Consider the following 11,823-nt stretch of genomic DNA (forward strand, 5'->3'; position numbering starts at 1 on the left):
AAGTGGTGGCAGCGACTGTACACGCCTAAAAGTGGCAGTGTCCCAGAAGAACTCTACAACTTCTCCGAAGAAAAGCCAGAATGAATGAAGTATCATATAAGAACTCTTCTACTACGACGAAAGCAACAGATTCTTCAAGCAACTTAGTATCATCGTTTAGTGAATAACTTCAAGAAACAAACCCGACGTGTTCTTTTTCCTACGGCAACGCAAGCTTCGTCTCTCATTAGAATCATTCAAGAAAACATCATTAGTGAGCGTTTCCGGCACTTCAAGAAAACAAACCGAAGATGCGCCTGCAGCATCGGATCTCAAGGGCTAGAATCATCCAAACATCGCGCACGGGGGAAACTCAAGCCAAAAACCAGGTCATCCGCTAAATAGAGAAGGAGGACAAGGCGTGTGTCCCGTTATCGTGACTTCCCACAAAAGCAAGCTAGGTACAATTTTTTATTCATTTGGAGTATCTTTGAGCGTTTCCTTTACTGGTCGAATTTCGTTATTCCTGTGGCTGAAGTTACGAGACATTCTTAATCTTACTTTTTTACAGAAATTACCTACATCATTGAGATTTCGCTACTGCGAGTTTTTATCTTTGAGTGTCTGTTTCCAGAAGTTCTACTGAAATATCATAATCATATACTATGTTAATTTTATCATTTTGGGTGATTATTAATCCCTTACGTAACAAATCATATTAAACAGTGAATATGCGTTTACGCAGTGGACGTCTGTATTTATACAGATGCATGGATAGGGTCGTTAGGCACTGTAGTGATTAGAAAACACACAAAAAACAAGTGGAACACCCGTACAAATCTAGATAAATTAGAGGTAACACTATTTCGGGTCGTGACAATAAATGCTCCTTTGCAAGTCCCGATCGCAGTTTTAGCCTTGAGTATTTTTAGTTATATAAAATATCGAACCTCAATGACTCAATTTAAAAATATGGCTGGATTGCAAGGAATAACATGTCTGTAAAAAACTTTCATCAGGCTAAACGCGCTGACCAGGATCCCTCACTATTTCAAATTTTAGCAAAGAATGAAGTAAACAACAGCAAGTACACGATAACGCAGTAGAGATAACTAATTTTAATAGTAATCGCTCGATTCTTTATAGTTCGTCATTCATATGTTCGTTGTTTTATACGTAACTAGCAGTAACATAATGCTAAAAACATACAATACGTTGCCGATGGTAATAAAGAGAACGATCCTAATTATTACAAAAAGAAATGGGTAAACAGTAGCCCTAATTATCAGAATCAAACAAGCAAACTCGGTAACTGTGTCACCTAGTCAAGCGGTCAAGGTCAGTCAAAGCTGCCAAAGTGTTCAAAGCATAGCAAATTCCACACAATAAGCGACTCTAGCAGAGTGGGGAAAAGCGATGTTGGATCTTACATGCCAATATCTTTTTTAATTAAAAAGGATTTTTCCTATGAATCACACGACCGTATCAAGTAATCAGAGCAGGTTTTCGTAATTTTAATACAGTAAGTTATTATAAATACTGGTGGATTAAGCCCAACTGTACGCGCCGTAAAAAATTAGAATATCTTGTTTTATTTCTTTAGTACACGTCATATCCTGTATTTACGGACTCACCGTCTGTTGTTCGAACTTCCCTAATGAGAAGTCCGGATAAGCAAGCGCTTAGAGATACCTCTATAGTTATAAAAAACATTGATCTGTATCTATCCTCCTGCAAAATAAGGCGTGTTTATCAAAGGAAAATTCTATAAACCTTCAAACATATTAAAAACCGTTTGAACAAAAAAGAGACAGTTAAATAATGACTTATTTAGAGGAACTATACATTTGTCTCATAAATCGTAACATTGTTCAACGACCCAACAGAATTCTCCTACAACCGCAGTCACAGTTGGCACGCAAAATCTCGAGACGCATGCACCCTCGAATGTCTTAGTTCGTATAAAAAGACTTTGCTGGATCTGAAATTTTTAATCCTTCCCGACACTCTGAAATATAACGATTTCCGCTAACAAAGCCCTAGACACGGTTGACTCGCAGCAACAAGTTAATATAGTAATCCACAAAACCTATACATATAAATATCACATTTTTTTAGTTGTTGCTAATTTTTTAATTCCCGCCCCCCAACCAGTCGTAGATGAATCTCTCTGATAATCTATCTAAAGTAATATCCGTAAAGTCATTCAAGCAGAGGTGATTCAGCAGATTTTTTTTTTTTTTTTTTTTTTTATCTGAATACCAGGATGTTTCTCCACAAGCGAGTGATCTCTGAGAAAAACGGATGTCATTGAAAACAAAATACGGTCTAAGGACAAACATAAAGCTATATACGTACCTTCGTGTAGAACCCCAATGAAATTTCAAAATAGAGATAAATGACGAAGTTGAAAAATTTCAGTAATAGGAGTCATTAGGAAATCAAATAAGCCCACATAATTTTTCCCTCAAACGTCATGCCATAAAAGATCGGACTTGGCCGTATCTGGCGTAGAATTCTGTGTTTCCTGCTTAAACAAGGAAACGACTCCTGATAGTTTCCAGTGCCATGTACCGACGACATCTTATCTCTGTTAGGTTAGAATAATTTTTTTTTCACCAACTTGGACTTACTTAAAAGCTTTTACCTGATACCATTACCTAAGTGATTGTACCTCATAGGGGACATTATCAATTTTTACATACGCCTCCGGCTTACGTTGCGCCCCAATTATAATATAGTGTTTGGAGACTTTTAGGGGATAACCTACATGCCTATATGGATGATCTTGTAATCTTTTCTAATACCTTAGAAGTACATTCACATAAAGAAGAGCTAGTGCTACAGAGACAAAGACAAATAATCTCAGAGTAAAATATCTAAATGTGAGTTTTTAAAAACCGAACATGTTTATTTAGGTTTTATGTGTCTAGTCAAGGTCTTAAAGTAGTCCATGATAAGGTGTCGGCTATTCATAACTTCCGGTACCTATTAACGTAAAAGGGGGATACAGCACTTTTGCGCTGTAGTGGGTATTACAATCGTATGTAAATATGTAACTCTTCAATCATGACAGCTCCTTTAACAGATCTTACGAAGAAGAGCGTAGATTTATTATGGTCTAAAAAGCATCAACAGGCGTTCGATATCTTAAAAGCGGAATAATGCAGCTCACCTAACTTAAAAATCCCTGATTTAAATAAGGAATTTTTTTTATTGCAACAGACGCCTCAGACCAAGGGGTAAGAGGGGTACTACTTCAGTAATATGATAAACAGTTCTTTCCTATAGCTTTTTATTCATGTAAACTAAAGCCCTCTGAAAGTAAATATGCAGTAATAGGCAAGGAAGGGCTAGGTATCTTTAACTCACTAGTACATTTTAAGTTCATAATCTATGGCTATCCTGATAAAGTCCTTACTGAACATGAGTCCTTTACCGAATTTTTCAAAGGCTTTAATCACAGTCCAAAAGGAACTCGGTGACAAATGATCATTCAGGTCTTTGGAGCCAAGATAAGATATCTACCTAGGAAAGCAATTATCATAGCTGACGCATTATCCCGCAATCCCGCACCATACTGCAAAGAACCATTAATTGGACTAAAAGATATAGAAACATCCGTGCCATTGTTAAAAACCGTATCTAAACAAGAAAATTCCTTAATCCAAGAGTTCGCGAGCATTGAATATCTGGGGTCGGAGCGCAGAACTGTTACAAACTGAACGAAGCAAGAGTCAACAGCGATAAGCAAAACAATAAAACACTTCGAACGGAAACAGGGTCAGCGGCTAAGCAAACCAATAAACACTTCGAGCAGAAACCCTAAAGCAAAAGTATATTTAAAGTATGTGTATCAGAATAATGTAATCAAATGTAATATTATGTGTAGGTCCGTGACGAGGAAAACCCGAAGAATACAGCAGATGACTAACGACCAGGTAGTAATAATAATCTCTTTCATACCAATCGTCATAAACTGGTTGCACTCCGTCATCCAGGGTTCCCTATTATGTCACAGAAAGCCAAATCACTGTTTACTGGCCTACAATGCTTACAGACATAAAAAGCACATAACTAATTGTAACACGTGTCATGAAAACAAGGGACACACTAAGATACCTGTCAGTTTAAGGGCCTATCCTGTGCCAAACCAATCCTTGAAAGAATATACGTAGAATTTATGAAACAGGAATTACGAGTCTGACAGAGGGAATAAACACTTCTTAGTGTTAATAGTTCCTTGACACGTTATATAGAATAAATAGCACTAAAAACAAACACCGCAATTGAGTGTGCTAGGAATATTTATGAGTGCTAAATCAGTAAACATGGAATTCAACACATGATAATCTGACTCGGGTGGTGTAAATCAATAATCTCCTTAACTCCTGTGAATTTCCTTTCCATTAAGAAAACCAATAATATATTTTATCACCCAGAGTCAATCGGTTTGGTAGAATAAGAGATAAATAAGAAAGTGTCAATGTCTTACGAGTTACAACTCGTGATACTGGATCCTAACTGGATTATAGCGGTTCTCGCGGTTTTAAATACCTTTATCATTCATATCATATGATACCGCAAGTAGCCTTATACGGTACGCCGCTAAACACTTTTCCACATATTCAAGCCAACCATTAATTTATCAAATATATATAAAAAACATATAAATAAATAAATATAAAAAAATAAAATAAATATGGATACAAGTGGAGTCAATATAATACACTCCATAAGAAGTCGGAAGGGTTACAAATTATAATAAAAAAGGAATCACGATAAAATCAATAAGCAAAACGTAACCATAGGTTAATTAAATATCCAAATATATATGCGTAAAGATTTGAACCCTAACTTAACGCTTTAGTAATGACAAATAAGCTAAAAGTTCAAACACATATCAAAACCTACTGACATATTGTCTGTCCCGGTGATTTATATTCGTAGTCAATGAAAAAAAAATAATAATAAATAAATAAATAAAATAAAATAAAAGAGATTTTAAAGTCAGGAAGTCTAGAAGTGAAAATGTATATCTATGCGAATAATCTTATACAGGGCAAATAGTATATATAAAATTTGTATGGAAACCCTTTTTTCATTAGTTTGAATAAGGAATATTTCACTTAACATAATTACAGTTATTTACAATCATGCAGATTTCCAACATGAAACTAATATATTGTTCAATTTTGGTACTGTTTTTTTTTTTTCAGACATTCTTCTCATGTGGGTGGAGAATTAAAACCAAAAAAAAATATCATTTGAAAATACTAAAGTCGTATTTTATTACAGCAAGTAACGTAACTCTTAGCTGGCTGAGAGCAATCTCCTGCCAAGTGACGACGTCATCATTGCTGTATCAGCATTTGTTCCTTTTAACCTCAATAATCTGCTTACACAGGCTTCATCTGTGTGTCGTCTCTGCTTGCAAAGCAGGTTGCTGGAGAAAGGAATGCTTAGCCCGAACTTCTCATGGGCAAGGCAGACGTGTCTATCCGTATGCGTAATGCAACTTTAGTTAAGGAGTTGCAATCATTTTAAAATTAATAACAAAATAAGCAAATAGAATTTCTATAACATCAAAATGAATTAATTTTTTTTCTGAACCTCATAGACAATTAGAGTAAATAAATCAGCTTATGATAATGGTAAACGGACATTTAGAAGTATCAAGTCATGGATATGAAAAATTTACTTGCAACATTAGACTATGACAATTCAAGTAAATCACATTCATGGGAAAATGTCACATTTTCTTGAAAAAAAAAACCCAAAGTTTATATAGAAATTAGTTACATAGTGGGTGCTTTCGTTGCATCTCTCGCCTATTAATAAGTTTATTAAAAATTAACCTCAGAGGATGCGCGCAGAAAATTGAATATGAAACTTTTGTTAGGGGCACATAGGATCAGATTTTTTCACAGCTTAATTTCAGTTAGCATAGAGAAATACAGAATCATGATTAATATTCTGTTTGACTCTTATGTTGCCTGGCAATCTTACAAATAGCTCCGTTTTCCACGTCTTTGTCAAGTAACTTACTACCAGTAATATCAAATTTTCTTTGGGATTCGTATTGATATCTGTTTATTTTTTATAATAATGGATATTTTTACAGTCCTCATTGACCTGGATAGGTTCACTCATTATTAATGCCATGGATAAAAAAGTTTGTACAGCTGACTCTTCTGAATTCCACAAATATCAGCGAATTCATGTGGGTTAAGTCTGGTCTTAATGGCTCTTCTCCCCGCCCCCCTGTATTTGGTGGATGTCGTCTGAATTTACTTTGCCCTTGTGACAAGTATAATCTCACTTGCAGGCTGATTAATGGAACCTGTTAGTATCCTGCAGTACGAGAGTTTCACATCGCAACTTCAAAAAATCGTTCGTTGCTGCGGACGACGACAGTCGAGTAACAACCGCCTACAATGTGAAGGGAATAAGCACCATCATGGACTTCTTCGACCGACACCGTATCCCGTCGTTAATCTCGTTTTAATGTGGAACGCTCCGGCGGCTGTCGGAAATCGACTACAAAAGGGACATACTTCCGACAATTACGACCTGAAGGATATTCAACTCTACTTTGCTGGCGAAGGACTCGTGCTGGGGATGATTTTATTCATTGTGAACATAATCGTGTAGCTTAGGATGCAGAGAATAAGTATGAGCGCAAAATAGAACGTTGGACCCGCCCAGGCAAATTTTCCCCTTGTTTTAACCACTTGAAATTGGCCCTTTCATTTGGCTATAGGTGGTTGTCTGGAACTGTGTAATGGACGAAAAGTTGTTCGAAAGCTAGTTAAATGTGAAGTAGTATAACCTCGGTCATGTATCCTATATATGTACATGTATCATAATATATGATCATAAATAACAGAATCAAAATATATTTTTGCGTGTACGCACTAGGAATCTATATATAAATGATCATAAATAACAGAATCTAAATATATCTTTGCGTGTACGCAATAGGAATCTATTTAAAGTGCATATATTAATCATAATTATATGAATCCATATACTATGTAGAAAAATATCAGGTAGCCTATAATCAATCTGTTACCTTTTATCTTACCAATAACTGCAGTTATGTATGAGTTCGTATATGGATTAATGAATCAGACATATAACAGTTAGCATAAAAATCCACGAATCAATCAGCATAAACATTAATAATTTTATCAATTCATATATGAAATTTTTATCAGTTAAAATATGATTTTTATCATGTTACTCTTTGATCTATGCGATTATCAGAGTACATTAGTATTTTCTGTAGCATATGTATCTTAATAAGATGAAGTGAAAAACCGTATCAGTGTATATCACGTGATCACTATTATTTACGAATATCATATGCATATTATGTCTAATATTTTATTACTTGAATCTGTATTTGTGTACACCATGAATTTTTTTTACTTATAAGTACTTTCTATTTTCACATAGTGTCTGTATCACACTCCTATAAGTCAAATGCAAGTCAAGTTTAAGTAATATTCAGTGGTTGGTTTTGGTAGCTAACCGAGCTAATGTAAGTGTTTACATAATAAAAATATGGAATGTTAGTCTATATATATAAAAGACTAAAACTAAAGAGGTCAACCAGATTGCTTGCAGGAATGTGATCAGACTAGAGACGCTAAAGATGACGTATACAACAAAGTAGGCTAAGATAACATGCCGTCACCTGTAGTCATTCAATTGTTTATAAACTTTAGTCCAAGCTTCCTGCTTGAGACAAACACCGTGACCTATAGCTCAAGCGGCCTACGTGATCTGTAGCGTGTCTCATTATGATCGTATGTTCATATGTTCGAGCTACTGTCTGTTCCTTTATGACTGGTAACCGAGATGGTAGTAGAAGCAGAATAGAGTTAGCTATCGTCATTAGAAGACCTGTACCTCTTTACCTAAGCTTTATCATGTAGAGAGAATAGAATTAGCCATCATCATTGGCAGAAGCGATCAAGCTATCGTCATTAGAAGACTTGTACAATCATACCTGATCTTCACCACGTAAACTCAGAAGAATATATATATTTTTATACTTCGTGTTTTCTACAAGAACCTCCTCACCGAATCATCATGAGTTTAACACATCGTCGTCATAAACAAGAAGATAATACCGACTTCGTAGGTGATCTACAAACCCTAAGACACTCCATTGAATATGGAAGTGCAATACCAACCGACTTAGCGTAAGATTATCGCAAGTCTAACATTACCTCATAGGGCGCCTTATTATACAAGGCAACAGCCCTAAAATATATATATATATATATATATATATATATATATATATATATATATATATATATATATAGTATATATATATATACGTATAGATACGATATATATATATATATATATATATATATATATATATATATATATATATATATATATATATATATATATATATATAGTATATATATATATATATATATATATATAATATATATATACTATATATATATATATATATATATATATATATATATATATATATATATATATATATATATATATATATATATAATATATATATATATATATAATATATATATATATATATATATATTATACATATATGCGCGCGTGTGTGTGTGTGTGTATGAGAGACAACAGAAAATATGACACCCAAAGAACCTAAGAAGAGAAAACCATTTTTTAAAAAACGATTTATGAGGTTTCATTAGCGAGGAACGACAACACGATCTGTGTGTCCTCGTTCATTATGCAGTGCAAAGCGCGTCTCTTGAGACAACTACAACCTAAGAGAAAGTCCTTCTAAAGAATATCCACTGACTTCGTAGCATGGATCTCTTTACAAGACTTTTTACTCTTTTCCTCTTCTCCTTCACTCTTAACAGACTATGATTTTTATTCACGTATTACATAGTTAGTTACTATGTTATCAGTACTGTAATTAAATATTGTATTAGCAGTCCAGAGGTTTAACATTAAACCTCTCAGTCCTTTTTAAACAAAGATATAGCAAGAGCTCATGTTACACAAAGCAGGCTTAATGAAAAGTAACTGCTGCTTTACTTTAGGACAATCCGTCCTCAAAGTACCTTGCATTAATAGAAAAAAAAATTTTCTCTACATGTTAGCGAAAGGTTTGTCTAATAGTGCTGCTTCATTTCTGGTTTTATTCAAGGTATTTGCTGTATGGTTTTTTGCTTTCAAATTTACATCAAGTCTTATGTTTTCTGAACACCAATGAGATCTGTTTTTTTCATTATTGGCTGCCGTTCATATTGTTCCTCGCTCCCAAGGCCCAATGCTTCTATTCCTACAAGTGTTGGAATTACCTATTCGTTTCGAATAAGCATGTTTTATTCTTATCCGACGGCCGCTCTGAATATTACATGAAGTTGCCGCTCTTTCAACTGCAAAATAAATAAACCTTATAGTGTTCATGTATAGTACAACATTGTTTTTAACAAAATTATTCACTCGTTTTACACGATCTTGAGAAAGATGTAACGCTTACAGTTTCATGACCAACAAAATCAGATTCAGAAATATACACTAGATAAAATTTGATATTACATCTTTTTAAATCTAGACGAAAGTGATGTCTTCATCTTTCTGATTTCCTTTAGGTTCTTTTACTCTATAGAATCCTTTGAATACAGAACACTATTACGATTTTGATAATGATGTCTGCGAGGTAAGACCGCAAGAATGACAGTTATTACAAACCAATAGATTAAAACGTCTTATTTAAAGATCTACGGAAATGTAAGGAACTCCTGAGGCAGGACGACTGGCAATCTTGATAGCTTTTCTGGCGTCTGGTGAGAATGGTGAGAAAGATTAGATTTGCAAATTGGTCTGCAAGTCAGAAAACTTATACAAAACTTGCCAGATGTAAAGAACGTGGACAGGGCAGTGTCCTCTTACCGTTATTGTTCGTGCTGTATCTGAGTAAGTGAGAGAGAGAGAGAGAGTGAGAGAGACTGAGAAACCCACTGAAGCGAAAGTCATTAGTCTAATATGTGCAGAGAACCATTCTATGATAGCAGGAAAAAGGGAGGACTTTCAAAGTGAACTAGAATAATGGAACAACACCCTAACAAGCAGAAGACGTAGAATAAGTAGAGGAGAAACGGAAATCACATTGTTGTCAATAACACAAAGCTATGAACTTCTATTGGAGGTTGAGATTTTACATCAGTGCAGAAATTTAAAAGGTCTAGGCATTATTTTCTGTGATGAAAATAATTCAGAATTAGAAATATATCATAAGATAAATTTTTTTTATATACTTAGAACTACTTTATCCACCGATAAACGATAGGAATATACGAAGAAAAGTAAAAATTATAAATAATACAATTATATGGTCGTAAAATTAAATGAATACCAAGAACTAGAAGGCAAATTCAAGCAGCGTGACTAAATATAATAATAAGAATGACATTATACATGAGCTGTGGGTGAAAAAGTATTTTAAAATTCGTTTGAAAGAGGATATCTACGTTGGTTATGCTACGTAAAAGATTGGAGGAGCGTATATATCCCCAAATGTTTTTTGGAATGGATACCCGATAAAAGACCTGTGGGAGACCAAGAAAATGATAGAAGGAAAACTTTAAAAGCAGCATTGTGAAAACGAGGAAGATCTTTACAATAGAGAGAAGAGGAAACGCTTACTTCGAGATCGACGCATGGGGAGGGAATTCCCGAGGCAGGATGACTGACAAGTTTGTCAGCTTACCGGGTGTCTAGTGAGAATGGTGAGGAAGACTAAAACTATACTCTGTTTTTTTCCATCTGTCCACCCGCCTGTGGTGTTTGCGTATGGTAACACGCGTCCCGGGCTTTTAGATAGTTACGCTATGTGTAAGTTTTATGTAAATAAAAGGATATCTGGGCGTACATTTGCAACTGAAAAGTGTTTTAATAATTTACTGTATGCGAATTACACCGTTAATATTCGAAATAGGGTTATTATTATTGTTGAGTGTAAGCTGAATGTTACCATACGCAAACACACACGCTGGTAGACGGATGGAAAAAAACCGAGTATAGAAGCCGACAGATGGAGAGGATTAAGAAGTAAAACGAGGCCCCTTGTTGTCTAAGAACATCTGAAAGTGCAGTGAAAGGACTGAATGAATACTTGACCTACAGCAAACCAGGTATTAACATTTCGTTTGCGAGGTTGTCCTGAAGGAGAACCCTCACAAGAATAGTTTTTTTTATTCATTTATTGCATAGATTACGTTGAAAATTTAAAATAAGAATATTATCCTGGATTATACAACGGCATTGGATAATGCAGTATATATAAAAAAAAAAAACAGTAAAACATCTTTTGGGAAAACTCTTCGAAAAATTTTTCTTGTTGTGAGTCTTAATATCTTTCCAATCTTCACAGATTTCCATGGTCAGTTGTTTAAGGAAAGCTATAAAGTGTGAAAATATGCAATAAATAAAATGTGGCATAAAAATGGATATTGTATGGCATTTATTTAAGTGTTTTTTTTCTGGTGACGAATTGTGGAGGAAAAACTTCTTAATGTCAAAAATGTTCCATTGCTCTTCTTATCTGGTGCAAAACGATTTCTCACAACCTTTCAATGGTAAAATTAAAAACAACAACAAACAGGCTAAACGACAAATTTGGTTAAAACTCTGACAATGTAAGATGTACAGTAGCTTATTTCAAGAGTTACCTCAGTATAAATGGCTCTTCTGTCCCTTATGTGCTACAAACAGCTGCAATCACTCTCACAGGACAGGTTTATATGCCCGCCTGATGTATATAGTGCTCTTGTAAATAATAGCCGACCCTTCTTCGGTTCGTAACATCGA

Source organism: Macrobrachium nipponense, chromosome 37, assembly GCF_015104395.2.
Source record: "Macrobrachium nipponense isolate FS-2020 chromosome 37, ASM1510439v2, whole genome shotgun sequence".
Lineage (NCBI taxonomy): Eukaryota > Metazoa > Arthropoda > Malacostraca > Decapoda > Palaemonidae > Macrobrachium > Macrobrachium nipponense.